Raw genomic sequence first — 16,308 nt, forward strand, 5'->3', positions numbered from 1 at the left:
AGCCATTTTCTTTTAATCTATGATGACAAACTTCCTCAACAACTGCATTCCTCAGAAATGAAGTGACCAAACTCGTGGGTGAAACTTCTGTGAGAAGACAAAACCACCTAACCCTACTGGCTTGAAACTCCTCATACAGATGAAACAAGGACCACAAATTCAGGTATATGTAAGTGTTAAAGTAATTCAACTGTGCTTTCCCACAATATTTAGTAAGGATAAAGAACTGAATACAAAAGTAAGAGTGAAATAAGAGCTAAGAAATCCATGAAATAGTCTAAAAACAAGTCTGGCCTGTACATATGCCTCCCCTTGCCTTGTGAACAKGAGAGATCAGACCATTGAGTTCTGCAGTTTAAGTGTCTGAGAACTGGGATATTATGCTAATAGCTGTGATGACAATATTTTATCTGGATTTCCAGGTGATTAAGGATGCCATCAAGGTCATCCACCATTCACTGTTAGGAACACACAATTCCCACTGAGGGYACCTCACTGGAAGGTCAGATAGTATTCAACTAGGAAACAAGCCCTCYGTCTTGCATACCTGCCTTATTCAGGATGTGAGTTGCACAGTGAGGACTGCAAAGGGCATGAGCCCACTGGCCAGCTCCTGGCTAAATCCTTTCCCACAGCTGCATGAAAGGTAAGTAGTTTCAGGGGAATCAGCAATGAGTCTACTGGTGCAATATTCAGTAAATGTCATCTCTAGTGCACAGTGTGAGAGATCTGTTGCCATTGACCTTAATACTACCGATTACTGYGTGGTTTGTTGAGTAAGCACTGTGTAAGTGAGCAAGTCAGAAGCACAGCCTCTGAATAAAGATAACATTACATCAATATAGTGTTATTTTAAGCTTATATTAGCAACCCAAAAGTATTTKTTAAACCAGGAGGAACTGCGCCATGGGAAACCCTGTTTCACTCCAGTTCTAATGCAAAAATACCCTGCAGAATAATCTCATCAGCTATGACTGCAGAATCATATAAAAGCAACATGGAACAGTTAGGGTTTTATACACATTTTTAACCTTGTCATTCCCACATCTTATTTTTTTTTTTAGATATTTTAATCCTTCAAAAATTTCTGACCATGTTTAATTTTAGTTCACTGACACCTATACCTTTGCTGAACTACTGTCTCTTAAGAATGCATCTGCTGCAAAGCCAAAAATTTTGCACCAGTACAGAAGCAGGTAACTTTCATAGCAGTGCTGAATTAAATAGTTTTAAATATTTTGCAAGAAGAAAAAAGATGTGGCAGATTACCATTCCCAGTTTTAATTTGCATACACCAAACTAATGATCCAACATGATCTAAATGGGAAGTGCCACTTTCTGTTCATYGAAAATGCAAATGGTTAAGGACCTTGAAAAGTGGCGCTTCTTGCAGAGGTCATCTCGCTGGGCTGTTATCAAAGCTTGCATAATGAAGAGGATGACACAGCCATTAACTTGCATATGGGCTTGTATGTGTCAAAGCAGACCAGCTTAATCTAAAGGTGAATTCAATAATGTTATGCTGAATTGCAGTACAAAAAAAGCCTGCAAAAGCCTCTGATTAAGGGTCAGCACATCTGGCTTCTGATTTGATGTCAGCTGCTAACCCTTCTTTGACCTCATCCCCTGCAGACTTTCTAACTGCCTATTACTAACAATATTTTACAATGTCATCTTGCTGACTCTCACTGTGCACTGAGAAATACCATGTATCTTCACCTATACTAAGTTAATTTCCAAACCTCCTCAGTACACCTGGAAAACTAACATTTAATTTCCTAAAGCTGCAGTAAATGGTTATCTCACATTGGGAGACAGTGAATGAAAATTGTAGAAAAGCTTATTTTTCCTTCCAAAAGAACCATTCYGTCCATTAGCCAGTGTGATCTCTCAAATTTGCATGCTTTTCATAACAGCATTGGTGACAAAAAATTTATTCATCCTTAGTGTAGCTGTGTGAAACAAACAGCAGAAAAAACTTGCTTACACTATATAGGAAATCATTCACACCACATGAGATTTCCTACTTTGCTGACTTTTATTGTTCTTCCATTTATTCATTTTTCTGTATTTGGCAGGTTAGTGCCCCATTTCTGTTGTTGATAGGCTGAGGCTTGTTTATGCTTTTGAGTAGGTCAGTCCMATTCTGCCAAAAAATAAGGACAAAGCCTGTTGAGAGGCTGCATCCTTCTGCATAAAAAAGAAAAAACCTCTCTCAACTTGGCTTTCCATTTGCATCAGAAAACAATCTGTTCATTAGAAACAGTTCATGATCTTAAATGTTTTTCTAAGCTCCATACCAACTGATTCTCAGTACAAAACAAACAAAAATTACAATTTACAAAAGTGAAAGGTAGATAATTACAGCAGAACATCCAGTTATTAGATCATTTCCAAGTACACAAAAGGAAGGAAATGAAGGGTTTGTGAACACCCATATGCAATAGCACACATTTCTCAGTGAGAATAAATGGAAAGTTTTTCAGTACAATGAATGCCACAGGGCGCCACAAGGATTTACTTCATAGGAGTAAAAAAGATACATGAATTTGGTACCTAAATATTTTAGGAACACCAATCAGGTAGAACACACCTTGCAATTATTTGCAACTCAATTTTTTTAGAAGAATGGGCTATAGGCTGACAYACAGGAAAAAAGAATTCCACTATTTCAAATACGCCAGCACTCATACATATTTTTTAATCTATTCAGATTTGTAAAAGCCTTAAAAATAAGCTATCCAATACTTGAGTTATTACATGCATCAAGATACGTAACATGAAAGAGATTTCTTTTAGAATTTTACCAGTGATCAGCATTTCTCWCTTATTTTACCCTTTCCACCACATTTAGGGAAAATCAGGCTTAATTATGGAAGCTAGCAGCTGTTGTTGCTCCATAATGCATATAAATAAAATGCCAAAAGACTGCAGGGCCTCCTTTTGGGGTTACTATTTTAATGAAGCARTATCACAGTTCTAGCTCGTTCCACCTTTTCCATGGTGCATATCAGCAGTAAATCTCATTGACTGCACACTGCATTGCTGAATTAAAGATAGAACCTACTGGGGCAGAGCTGAAACCAATGCGAATTTAGTTATACCACACATAGCATGAACTATGAGTCTTGAGTAGGGACTGGGCTTGTTGCCCACATCATGGCCTTATCAAAGTATCAAGCAAATAATAAACATTAAAAATKAAGTTCAATAGCTTTGTTATCAATATAACTAAACACAGCTTTCATAAATATATTAGGTCTGTRCCTGCAAAGCTTTATAGTCACTTCTTCCTTTATTTCTCTCAGCCAAAAAGCAAACTTTCATTATCACTTAGAGTTCACCTGGCTCTCCAAACAGCAATTACACCACCTGCACTGCCATTCCACAYTAGAGCAAATTTAGTCCCACGTCATAGTCATCTCTGCTAGACTGTAGCTGCCACCCAGTCTATCTGCCTCATTAGCAAAACAGACCCCAGTGGTAAGCAAGAGAACTCCTCATATATGACAAAGAGATAGTGAAGACATTTGATGGATGCCACACTGCCACTGACTCCTAYGTCCATCTCAGCAATGCAAGCCTCCTATGAGCATGCACAGAATACACATTCCCCCCCCACTCCCCGAGCAGCCTGCGGTTGGCACATACAGCATCTCATTCTGTTTGTGTGAAAGTTTCATATTTTTCCCCATTATGAGTCCCCACAGCCCAGATTGATAGTAGACCCAGCTGTCCTTTATAATTACATTTTAATGACTTAGGATGGTTGTTTGCATTTTGGCAACTTGTTTAATAGTGATGACATTTAAATTGTCACAACTAGGCTTCAAAGTTATCAATTTATTAGATGATCAGGAAACTTCACACCTATGGTGGTGAGGTTTTTTGGCTGCAAAAYCAGTAATCCATCAGCACACTGATTTCTATAATGAGGGTTATTTCATAGGGATATGCTTTAGTGAATTCAGCCCTGAAAGGGATTTACTTGCATGAATTAAAAAGGTTCTGTTTACTTATTTATTACTTTAGATTGACAGATACTCTAAAAACACACATATTGTATTTTGTCTTCTGCTGCTTTTTCATTWCAGTACATTGACTTTTTGTGCACATATCCATTTATTTCTTCTCCYTCTGCAAATGAACCTGGGATCTGCAGAATCACATATGATTCCTTCAGAGAAACACTTCTCTGATACAGCAACAGAAGCAGTCAAATATTGCATAGTTTATGTTCTTGGTAGATTTTTTTGCTAAGTATTTCAACACCCATCCCCCARTGGCGCATCAAAACAGTCGTGCACYTCCTTATAAATGTAGAAGTCATGAATAGCAGAAAAATTAACCCTGATTGCCTGGTCTGAAGATCAGGTTTAATCATAGTACTGCCAGCTGCCTGGCACATTCTCTGCACACTGCTTATCTACCCCTCATGTTCCCTGCTTCACATTTCCAACCCAATGGTTTCAAGACTCACTAAAGTCTCCCACCCAGCCCTATCTGATCTGCTGTTTAGAAAAGAACCAGCACATGGTAGGGTCAGGTAAAGCTCGTGACTTTCCTCACAAACCCAGTACTACAGTCCCAGCTGTGCAGAGGGCACAGCCACAAATGAGCAGTCCTGGACAGGCCCATTAGAGAACAAATTGGTATTCTGCCATGTCTCCAGAACTGGAGCTCAGCTCCAGRACTGGCAAGCACACCTTGGCCATTCCCATCAGAGGCACAGAGCAGCTCTCCTCACCAGGCAGGCTGAGCATGGATGGCAGCTGCAGGAGGTGGTGGGGCTGTAGCTCAAGAGCAACCCACACTTCTGGCAGAGGAGACTGAAATGGATCAATTGATTCACAAGTTACTGGAGGGCACAGCATGCAGGTAGAAATACACATTGATTTTTAGGAAATCAACTAAAACATGCTCATACTCCTGATTGGTGATTGATATCAACATGGATATGCCAGCCATCACAAAGGAAAGTAGCTCTGGCAGAGACAGGAGCAGGACTACTGCTCACTGCCAAGACCCTGATGTACAAATGGCACTGCTGACAGGCACCATGCAGATGCAAACAAACACCCCATGAGCTCCCACCTACCTCAGGGACTTGGCCCAGCATAGCATGTGCCATATAATCTTTCCTGCGAGAGAGAACTGGCTGTAATACACAAGTAAGAGGGAAAAAAAACTCTAATGAATGTACTTCTCTTGACAATTTTGACTGGCTTTTCCTCCTTATCAGTGGTATTACCTTCAAGCAAGCAATCATTAAGTAAACAGATCTCAAAGAAAAGTCATTTCAAGTACACATTTCTTCCACTAAATTCCCTGGAGTGCCCACTACGTAGCCCTTGGGCAAAATCCAGCATGAATTTATCTCAAGAATAGGCCAATGCTCATTAATCAAGTAAAGGCCTGGCTGAAATCCTCACAGGCGGCTGCGCAGAAYGCCAAGTCACCTTGTTGTAACTGATCTAGGTACTCTGCAGTGCCAAAAGCCAGAAAGCTGCCAGAGACCATTATATTACAGATGGAAAGCCAGTAAAGAGAACAAGGAAAGTAATTAAAAAATATATTTCTCAAGCTCATTGGACACGGATCAAAATTTGAACATAGAATGAATAACCAACATAAATGTGACAGGTAGCAGAAATACACATTAGTGAGCTGCTGAAAGAAAAAGCTTCAAATAGATTCTCACAAGTTTTTAGAAGAGGGCAAAGAAGTCCCCAGGGCAATCCCCATGGGAATTCTTTGACTCTGGGAAGTGGGAGGGTTCTTCTAACYAATGGTTGAAAAACTTGCCCTTCTACCTAGAAAGCTGGAATATCCCCAGAAACCTGAACAAGTCCTAGAAAGTTTGCATAAACACCCCTGCAGATGGCTGAGCACTATCTTTATGCCCTTGTTGGTGCTCATTCCTTGCCAATTGCAAGTCCTCTGCCCCTACCTCTGCTCTGTTTCCAAGGGTGGCCTTTGAAGTTTGTGATTCCTGCCGTGGAGATGGCTTGTGGGACAGGGCAGCCCGGGGCTGTGTTATTTGTTCTAGCTGGGAGCACATGCAGAGGACCATGTGAATACTAACTGCTCCAGTCCCACCCAGCCCCTCGAGACAGACTCAACCCTATCCCAAGCACCTCRTTGATTTTGTTTAAAGATTAGAAAGCTCTAACAGCAGAGGCCTGACAGGCAATCATCTTCAGCAGAGTGAAAAATAAACCGGAGTAAGACAGCAGCCTGTTGTAGCTGTTTGCTGAGTGAGTGCACCATGTCAGAGCCTTTCTCAACTGCATGTCACAACAAGCAGTCTCAGGAGGACAGCATGGAGCCATCTCGTGTTGCTGCTCCAGGTCTGAAGGAGGACTTCYACCTATTTTTCTTGGTTCAACAAGAAACAGGACCTGTGTCTTTGTTCTGAGGTGACAGTTATGGCCACAGCAGCACTACCACAAAAATAGGGGTGAAAGCTGATATTTGAAACCAAGCTAAAGACTGAGGCTTATTTCTTATTCATACACAGGAAAAAGTACCATCCCCAGCAGGCTCACCAGTTATTTCCACCAGCTGCTATTAGTAGTTTTCAGTGCTCTAAAGGCAGTTAAAAAAATGCTCCTCAATTTTTATTGAGCTTTGAAGACCAATGCTTCTATTTCAGCATCAGAATAAAGMATTGTGCTCCAGAAGGCTTGTCTAGCTGACCAAATACAATATATTTACCAGAAAGTTCTGCTTTAACAGGTTAGAGAGAAATTTCTCATAAGCTGAACTTCAGTAACACCCAGCTACAAAATATAAGYTCCAAGATGTGGCAATATTCAGTAGTTTTACACAGTGTGATTATAACTCATACATTATTTTCTATGCTAAAAATAATTAAGTGTTTCAAAAACCCAATTTGATCTTCATTTATTTTACTTTAGCGCTTTCTACAGCAGCCTTATAATTTCTATTGAGTGTTGTAAAAAACAATAATAAAGTGAAAATAATGCTTCAATAGAGCTTACCAGCTTTGAAGWGTCTCTTTCAGATTCACTGCCTTGAATACTGTATTTGCCCTTTCCTTACACTGGAACAACTTCTGTGAAGGGGACCCAGCCCCAAGGTACCTGAGCAAGAGGCAGAGAAGCAGCAGTTGGTTCAACCAAGAATCAGTTGGTTCAACCAGAGCAACAGTTGGTTYAACCAAGAATCCAAAACACAAGGCACCCATGAGGATGAGGSAKTGAAGAGRCAAAGGCAGAAGGAAGACAAAACCAGGCATTGCASCTGKATGGCCAGGCAGAGCCATCAGCCAAGGGCCCATAATCAGGGCAAGACTGGGAACAGCTAAAGACCARCCCTCTCCAAAGCCTGCTAAAGAAAGGATCACAACCCTTGGGCTGACCTTAAATGGGGCTCTGGGCCAATRGGCAGGGGGTATGGGTGGGGGCACCCAGATAAGGCTGGTCAGGGCAACTAAGGCCTATCAATGCACTCTGAGTTGTGGCAGAAGCCTTCATTAGGCTTAGTTTTGTTAAATAAAACTAAATATGTTAAAGACAGCTTTAGGAAGTTGAAACCAACAAAGCAAACAAGGAAAAGTCCCRAACAAATAAGCAACACCCATGTCAATATTATGGATATTGTGGTTGTTATGGTATACCATGTCTCCTCACTACTTCTGGGATTCAAACTTCCAAGGGAAATAAAGCTTTACTCTTTGCATGAAAACAAAAATAAAAAGACCAGATTGTAAAGTAAAATTCTTGAAGCAGCCTTCTGCTTGTATCAACCCCTCTTCCAAATGCTTTCTCACTTTTCTCTCTGCCTCTCAGGCTCTCTGCAGGGGACAGTAGTCAGGCCAATGAACATATATAACGTAGGACTAAGGTTAGCATAAAAGACAAAAACATACAGAGCATGAATTCTACTCATATATCCAGAAGAAAATACAGAGCAAGAAAAGACTTCCAAGTAGGGACTTAAATGCAATTTTTGTTAAAATTACTGTACTATCTTTGGCAAATCCTTCTTTACAAAGAGTGCCGGATAAAGCCCTCAGTATTGCCTCTGGATTAGCCCAACTTTGAGAGCTGGGAACTGAGGAGTACTGCAAATTGACATTTCATCTCCTTTGGGAAGGACATTGCTTCCACTGTCCTGGCAACCTGTAGGCCAATGGAGCATACACGTGTCACCAGAATACTGACACATCTTTGTTATACAGTAGTCCAAATTCCATAAAAATTGGATCAAACCCTGTGTTTCCATAAAGGAAAACATGTGMATACTTTATAGAAATAGGAAATAATCACAAAATTTTCACAGCTAGAGTATTGAGGAAAATTCCCTGCCAGCAGCAGRATATATTTTAACTTCATGATTTTTATAAACTGTGAATGATGAGACATAAATTATGCTGCCACTGAAAAAAAAAAGAACTGTATTCAACAAAATATTTTCCACCTACAGTATTGTTATGAGTAACAGCTCCTTGACTGTTATTCCTGTGGTCAAGAAAAAAGAAGATAAATGTTTGCGTACAGAACTTCTAAAATCAGTTTTAGATGACAGCAGGTTACTCTTTGGTTATTTCCTACCAAATAACTTCTCACATTATAGTTTGTTTTTATCAGTGATGTCACATATTCTCTTTCCTTTTGATACCTTTTTTAGAAAACCCTTCAGCTGCATAGAAGGATTGCCTGGTACCATTTTCTTGGCATAGTTCACACATTCATTTCCTTCACACTGCCTTTTGGTCGACTCCGTTCTCTTCTGGTTACATACAACAGCTCAGGCTTTTGAGCTTTTTCAAAATGCTTTGGGTTAACTGAAGTGTCTCACTGCAGTATGGAAATACCTGGATAAGCAAATAGTGACTGATCATCTGATCAGACACGTCTTCAGCTGTAATTGTTGGGATATCTTTTTTGATGTTGGTCTTTTTCTTCCAGCCCACATTCAGACCAAGACACTCCTTTATTTTCCATCCAGTTGTTTCCTCTATGTCTTCTGGGAGACTATATGAACAAATCAAGAACCTCCAGGATATATTCTGTTTTATCTCTATAAGGCAGAGAGAAAGCATCTCTATTTTTCCYTCCATTTGTCTGTATTGTATTATAAAGTTACTGTGTTAGTGATGCTAACAGCCGGACCAGAGAAAGAAGTTAGTAGGGATGGACTACATAGCAAAACCAGAAAGAGTAAGCCCTGATTCCATACAAAACATTTGCTATCAGATCTTATTTCCRTCTGTCTCTCTCAGAAGACCTTGTSTCCACAGTTTCCAAAGCATTATGTTGTTTTCAGAACCAGAATGGTAGCAGTGGTACAACAGCTGTATATAAACTAGTAACATGTTTAAACTGATCCTTTGATCATCTGTATTTTGTTACTTTTCTGACAGACTCATAATATTTGGTGTATTAAATTCTAGGTTACTTCTCTCTGCTTCTACTATTTGTAAACACTGTCAGGTACTGACRTCTTAGGAAAGTCAGAGTTCCTTTACCATAACTACACTCTGACATTCTTCTTACATTTGCAGGCTAGTCCTAACTAGTTCCTTCAAGATTAACATAAACAGTGTTTCACATKGGCCGCTATCAGATTCCCAACATTAATTAGAAAAATATCCTTCAGATATGGATTTAATTTGCATCCCTGCATTCACAGAAGGATGTTCCTTTGCGATTTTAACACGTCGAAAAGCATCCATATAAACCTCAGAAAAAGTGAGTATCCTGAGATCTGCTCTGCTGCTTCTAAAACACATTTAAGCCTTGTGCTATTAAGCAAAGATCTCAATGTCACTTTTTCATTATGGGTCAACATATGACTAAGCTGTATGTTTACACTGATAATAGCTGTATGATAAATATTTACATGGATTATATAGTTAGCAGTAAGGCGTAAGCAGTGCTAACTGTATGCGTCACTCCTGTACCAACAGTACATGGATTATGAAAATGATGGTTTGGGGTTTTTTTCCTTTATTTTCCTTCCAAGTATTGAATTCTCTTTCTAATCAGGCCAGACATAACCAGGAAACAGAACCTATACTGTTAAYAGTTGTTAAATGGAAAGGGATATTGTCTTACATGAATTCAACCAACCTTTTATGTGTCAGCCTTTCAGTTATTCTTACTCAAAAACATTTTTCACATTGAGGAAAGCTGAGTAATAGCTCATATGGCACATGTATATAAAACATAGGATTTGTAAGAAAAAAAGAAGTTGTCATTTGTGTACAGTGTTTCTCATTCATTCCGTTTTAAGGGTAAGAAAAATTAACATTCAGACACRAAAGTGAAAGAAATCCACTTTTGGTGAATGGTRGCGTGAGATTAAAGAAAGACAGCAGCAGGTGTTTCTTTTTTTCTTCTAGCCAGCTATTTATGTAAGTATAAAATAACCCAGAAGATCTGGTGGGTTTTAGCAAAATATGTGTAGAACAAGGGAAAAAAAAACAATTTTAAGAACTTACTGGGTATAAAATTCCATACTTGGGTAAAAAGTACAAGAACAGTGGGTTGTTTTTTTTTTTTTTTTTTTAAATCTAGCTACATATGAGGTCCATTAATAGTAGCATTGGAACACATTATTCATTTCCTTAGCCACCCATTGTTCCTGTGACTTCTGTTATCCCTCCCATATCATTATGGATCTGAAAAGAGAGGATAGTAATATATGATTGCAGAAATTGACCCATGAAGGGAACTGCAACTTTCTAGGTCCCAGAAACGAGCCACACCCTCAGGACTTGCACATCCAGTAATAAGATCTGGGCCTGTATTCAGGCAATAAATGTGGCATCTTTAAGAATTATGGACTGAAGTTATGATTGCCTGAAAATGGACTATGCTGTTACAGGAAATGGTGCCAATTGTAGAAAACCTGGTGTATGATAGAGAAACTATCAGTTCAGGCACTTTTAGCTCCCACATCCTGTGATTTCTATGAATTATTATGATTAGCATTAATTGTGGTAACAGATATAAATGTGCCAGAAGCAAGGAGCTTAAGGTAACGTGTCTAAATGGTGGCACACACTGAGCTTTGCCCGCCTCTWTTGGCTTCTGTTCGTTCTTGGAAGCGAGGACTATGCTGAAGTTGCTTGTTTTGGCAAAGACTGCTCCTTTAGCTTGATCTCCACCCTATTTCTAGGAATTCAGCCGCTTTCATGCCTGCCAGTCTGCTGAGCTGTGTGCTGTTTTTGGAAGGGCAGAATGCAATTTTCTYATAAATTCTATGACATACTTGTACGAGTTGCCAAAATGTTCTATGAAACCTGAGTGCCACACAAATGACAGCAAAATCAGGCCGTTTACATGTAGCTTTGGCTATGGGTTTTGTATGATTCATTTCTATTCACATATTTGCACCATCAGCTTGCCAACATTTCTATGAGAACCTATTATTTCAGGCATTATAATTTGCTCAATGTATTCCCTACTGAGTATTAGTAACAAAGCTAAGTCTGGATATCTGTGTCAAATTTGGGGAATAATGCAGTGACACCARTGACTAATACTCTACACAAGTGAAACTAATACAGTCTTCTGTTGCCCCCGGGAGGTTTAGGTCAAACATTAGGATGAAATTCTCCACAGAAAGGGTGATTAGACMGTGGAATGGGCTGCCAGGGAGGTGGAGTCACCATCCCTGAAGTGTTTAAGGAAAGACTGGACRTGGCACTGACTGCCATGGTCTGGTTGACATGCTGGTGTTTAGTCGYAGGTTGGACTTGATGATCTCAGAGTTCTTTTCCAACATAGTTGATTCTGTGATTCTTCAATGTGTTCATGTAATTGCTTTCACCGCTTGGAAAAAGAAAAAAGTCTTCGAACTAYTAAACTTACAGAACTAGTTACTGCTTTGCATATGCAGTAAAACGCTTTCAAAGGGATCCTGATTATACATTTTAATAATGAGCCGCGCCAGCGGCCGACACCCGCCCCCTGTCCAGACCCCGCCTCAGCCGCGCCGCCTCAGCGTTCCCGCCTCCCCCTCAGGCTGCCCGCGCACAGCGCCCCTAGCGGCGCGGCAGCCCCTGCGCATGCGCACCGCGCTCTCCGGGCGGGGCCGGGGCCGCTCCCCTCGCCGCGGAGTGGCGGCCGCGGGTCACGTGGGGCGGTGCGAGGGCTGGGGTGCCGCCGCCGCCGGAGAACGTGAGTGCGGGGGGGAGCGCTGGAGCCGCCGCTATCTCCTGCCCGGCGGCTCCTCCTGCCCTGCTCTCCTATTCTGCTCTTCTGCCCTTCTCCTCTCTTGCCTTTGCCGCCGCCTCCCGATGGAGAGCGGCTCCCCGGCCGTGAGGGGCGCGGCCCACTCCCGGGGAGCGCCGCCCCGCTGAGCCGGGAGTGCCCGGTACAAGCCCCAACAAGCGSGGTCTGGGCTGGGTAAGGCTGCCCTCAAGGTGTGCTCTGTAGTAAGTTTCCCCTCGGTCGAGCTTAGCTCGTTCCCCGCCGCTGCAAGGAAAGGCAGGGGGAATTAAGGAAGCGGCCTCCGAAGTAGAGCACCCGATATTTGACGCTTGGTCAGCCGTTATCGTTGTACGCACACCCACCCACGGCTCTGGGACTCAGTTCTTGGGAGCGCTGTCGGTGCGCAGGAGGAGCTCAGTGTCGGGAACTCGCGGGGCTTATCCGCCACCACACCTGCCCATGGGCTGTGTCCTCGCAGCCTCCGCAGTTTGCGTTTATGGCTTTCATTTACCCCATTTCATGCAGTGGTATTTTTTACAAATTCTATAAATAACTTTTTAAAAAAGATCAGTAASTGGCCAGAACTATATCACTCTCTTCGTTAAAATTACAGAATGGTAAAAAGAAAAAAATCTACCCCCAAAACCTGCAAATAACATACCTGTATGAAAGAAGAAGCAGTGGCAAGTGYATCTTGGCTGTATTTGGTAAACTTTCTTACAGTTGTGAAACACCGAGTTTAAGTAATTCAGGTGTCTGTAAAGTGCAATTAACAATACCTGAGCTGGTTTGATTTCCTGAAATAGCACAGTGATGTTCTTCCTGGAACTGCTTGTTTTCAKTAATGGAGGYTGGAGGTATTGACAGCAGTAGTGTAATGCTRACACTGTAAAGCATATGTTTCTGAATTGTTTGTATATTTAACCAATATTATTTAAAATGGCYTTCTTTAGAAAGTAGGCTTCGTGTTCTTCCTTTGTCTTACACACTGGGGACAAATTTTTCCTCAAAGCAACTCAGAAATGCTAAAATTGTAAGAGTTGTTGTGCTTCACACTTGTGGAGTCAGGCACTCTTTGATGGTTTCGTTTTTAATAGTATTACAAAATCCTTAAGATAAACGAGAATGCTTTTCTAGTATGATTATGAAGTTTTAACATTATACAAGTGTAACAATTGTAGTCAAGTGGGGRAAAAATAAGAATAAAACCCAAATCCCTGACCCTAATTAGAGTTAAATGTCTGTGAAGTTAAAATTCAGCTGTTGCCTAATCTGAGGTTCATTTAAGCTATGATATCCCCTTACCTTTACCAGTACAATGATATTAAATATTTATGACTATTTTACTTCTCTAGCTTCAATTAGTGCAGATGTTTCCTAGTGTTTTGAGAGGCAGTTACTAATTATTGTCTGTTATGAGAGAGATTTGACCTAGYCCCTTGGGTTCTTTCCTGTGAAAGCTGTCTCATTTATTTTGGGATAAGGTGGCCAAAATGATTTTTGGCAAGTACTGTTTAACATGTGCATGTTTTATTGTGAATAGTAATTGTTGCACCCTACAGAACACAAKTTTCAGTTTTAGTTGAAGTTTTTAGTTTAAAAGCTTGTTTTGTTAAGGGCTTCCTCTTTTAGTGGTACTTCAGAAGATTAAAAAATCTAGAAAARATTTTCAGTTTTCATGCTGAAGCAGATCTAAGAGGCAGAAGAACTTCTTTATTCATACAGAAAACTTTGAATGAMATTTAAAATGCTGCATAGTAAAAAAACCCCTGTGATATAGCCATCTAATGTTGATATTTAACTTTGTRTTGTCTCAGCAAGGTAGTTACTGACTTAAATTGATTTAAAATATTTTTRTTACAGATGAGTGACTTCTCACACCAAATTGTGAAACTCTGTCTTTTCAGTTCACAAATAAGTATTCCTTTGTGTAAGAAAGCCCTGTAAAGGCATATTTGATGAATCCAGTTGTTCTTTATGAAGTAATTAATTTTGTAATTAAGTCAGAACCTTGTCTTTGTTATGAACTATGTAATTGACTGTGCATTTCAAAGCTTATTTTAGCTGACAGCTTGTAGCTGACCACCTTCTTGCCTACATATTAAATATAAACAGGATGACTCACTATGTTTCAAATTTTTAGGGGTTTTTTTCATTGTATTGGGTTTTTTTTTGTGTTAGGCCTTTCCCCCACCCCATTCCAAAGTTTCAGTGCCATCGTAAAAGTGTTTACAGTTTGCTTCTGCTTCTTTTGCCCTCCTCTTTGCCCTAAAAATTCTGTTTCTGTGTTTACCCGGAGAAGCCTTTGTATCCCGAGACTGTATCATCACAGACAAATAATGTGGGCCTGTTGAGGCTTATCTGTATAGTGAAATGCTTTGTGCTTAGGATCTGATACTTACCTTTATGTTACAAGTGTTTTTTACATTGGTCTAGCACTAATCTGGACGTGTAGGCTAAATACACATTTTTTTTCCAGAGTGTACTTGGTTTTGCATAAACATAAATCAGAATTTCAGGGTTGTTATGTCAGTTTTGGGGAGAGCAAGGGCACAGGGAGATTCTTTTCCTCTAAATTCAAATTAAAGCTATAGGAAAAGACAGTATAACATTTCATTTTAACTGGTTTTCACTAAAATATTTATTACATTATTTTTTAGTAATGTGAAGTCATAATATTTTATGGTTGCCAAGTGAGTGAGGRGGGTTGTAGCAGTGAAAATAAAAGTTTAAATACTTTTCACTTGATTRGTACAAAACAAACAAACAAATTCCAAGAATATTTAGTTAGGACATTTATCTTGAGTAGGTGACAAAAATGCAGACACGTGGCAGCCTGGATGCAAGACAAATGGCCATTTCAAGTCTATTCTGGAAATTTGTGCATTTTGAAGTGGGTGGCATGTTTTCAAAAAAAAGAAAAAGGAAAAAGTGCTTCACTGTCTCAAGCCTCATTAGACTTAATAAACAGAGTAGAGGCTGAGAAGGAATGTTCAAACAGTTGAAAGCTCTATGTATTAAGGGAGTTGCATTCCAGAAGGTCTCAGATAACTGCTGTTTTAATTTTTATATATTTTTCTTCAACTCAAATACATAATGTGTTTTGGGGTACATTTTTGATTGRCCCCAGTAATGGGAATGTTTCATATTAACTAGCACTGCTGTAATCATGGTGTAAAGCATTCCCAGTCATGTTCCATGATTATTGTCTGGATATGTGCTGGATGAGGATTTCTTAGGTGGATGGGTGCAAAAAATGCTTGAATTGGAAATTTAAGAGTATCAGTAGCAGCGATAYAACTTTAATATGCAAGACTATTTGGCAATTTGAACATCATGRTATGGCAAGATTTTGAGGTTTCCACGTAACTTGCATTTAAAGGATGTTGACTTTTAAATTCTAGCASTTTCTGTTCACCTGATTTGTGATGGAAAAGATGTAACTGTGTGATAGAAGAAAAGCCATTTTGGGGCAGAAAATGTTAAGAATATTGTGGGATGTTGGTCTACCCAATATCAGAGCAACTAGTCTGGAAAAAGAGAGTTATATTGACTAAAATTTGGATTGACTAAGTTTTTCTTTTTGTAATGTTGACTTGAAAGTCGAAGACTGACAATGTTTATTATCTGCAATGACCAATTTACAGTTCMACTGGTTGGTTCATTTGAGCTTTGTGGGGGCTRCAGCTGAGGTCTCTGGAGTTAAATTGTGMTAATTAGAAACTGGTTTTGGAAGGCATCAGTGTAGGAAGTTGTATATTCAAGAGGTTTGATATAAAGCTTATTTGTGCTGTTTTCATTCTATTTTGGACAAGGCTCAGGCATTATGTAGCATCTCCAAGGTAATAACGTGGGAAAAATACAGTGACTTTCATTATAATGTAGCAAATAAGTTTTACTYGCATTCTGGTTTACTACAGTTTTTTGAGGGTAAAAAAAAACAACCAGGTTGTTTTTTCTTCTCTTAAATTGCTGTAATAAGCATAAATTTAAAGAGCAATGCAGAGACTAGAATACTTAAGTGGCATTAATTAATTGTGACTGTGAACTAGGCTGGAACTATGTGCTCGTCTCACTTCAGAATAAGCAGAGAAGGTAGACTGRCCCCTACTTGGTTATC

General features: G+C 39.8%; 1 protein-coding gene across 3 annotated transcripts in view; it reads left to right on the forward strand.

Moving 5' to 3' along the window:
- Nucleotides 1–583: 583 nt before the first annotated feature.
- The window catches only part of RHBDD1 (rhomboid domain containing 1), a 38,469-nt gene continuing 22,744 nt past the window's right edge, over nt 584–16,308 (forward strand). The window contains exon 1 of one of the 3 annotated variants that reach the window (XM_057366882.1): nt 584–646. The gene's annotated coding sequence lies outside the window, so the exon portion shown is untranslated. Of the gene's footprint in view, nt 647–12,098; nt 12,156–12,185; nt 12,384–16,308 lie in introns of those variants that run through there. The other 2 variants (XM_057366880.1, XM_057366881.1) reach the window with 2 other exon arrangements.

This window comes from Malurus melanocephalus, unplaced genomic scaffold (assembly GCF_030028575.1).
Source record: "Malurus melanocephalus ecotype Western Australia unplaced genomic scaffold, MMel_1.1 scaffold_73, whole genome shotgun sequence".
NCBI lineage: Eukaryota > Metazoa > Chordata > Aves > Passeriformes > Maluridae > Malurus > Malurus melanocephalus.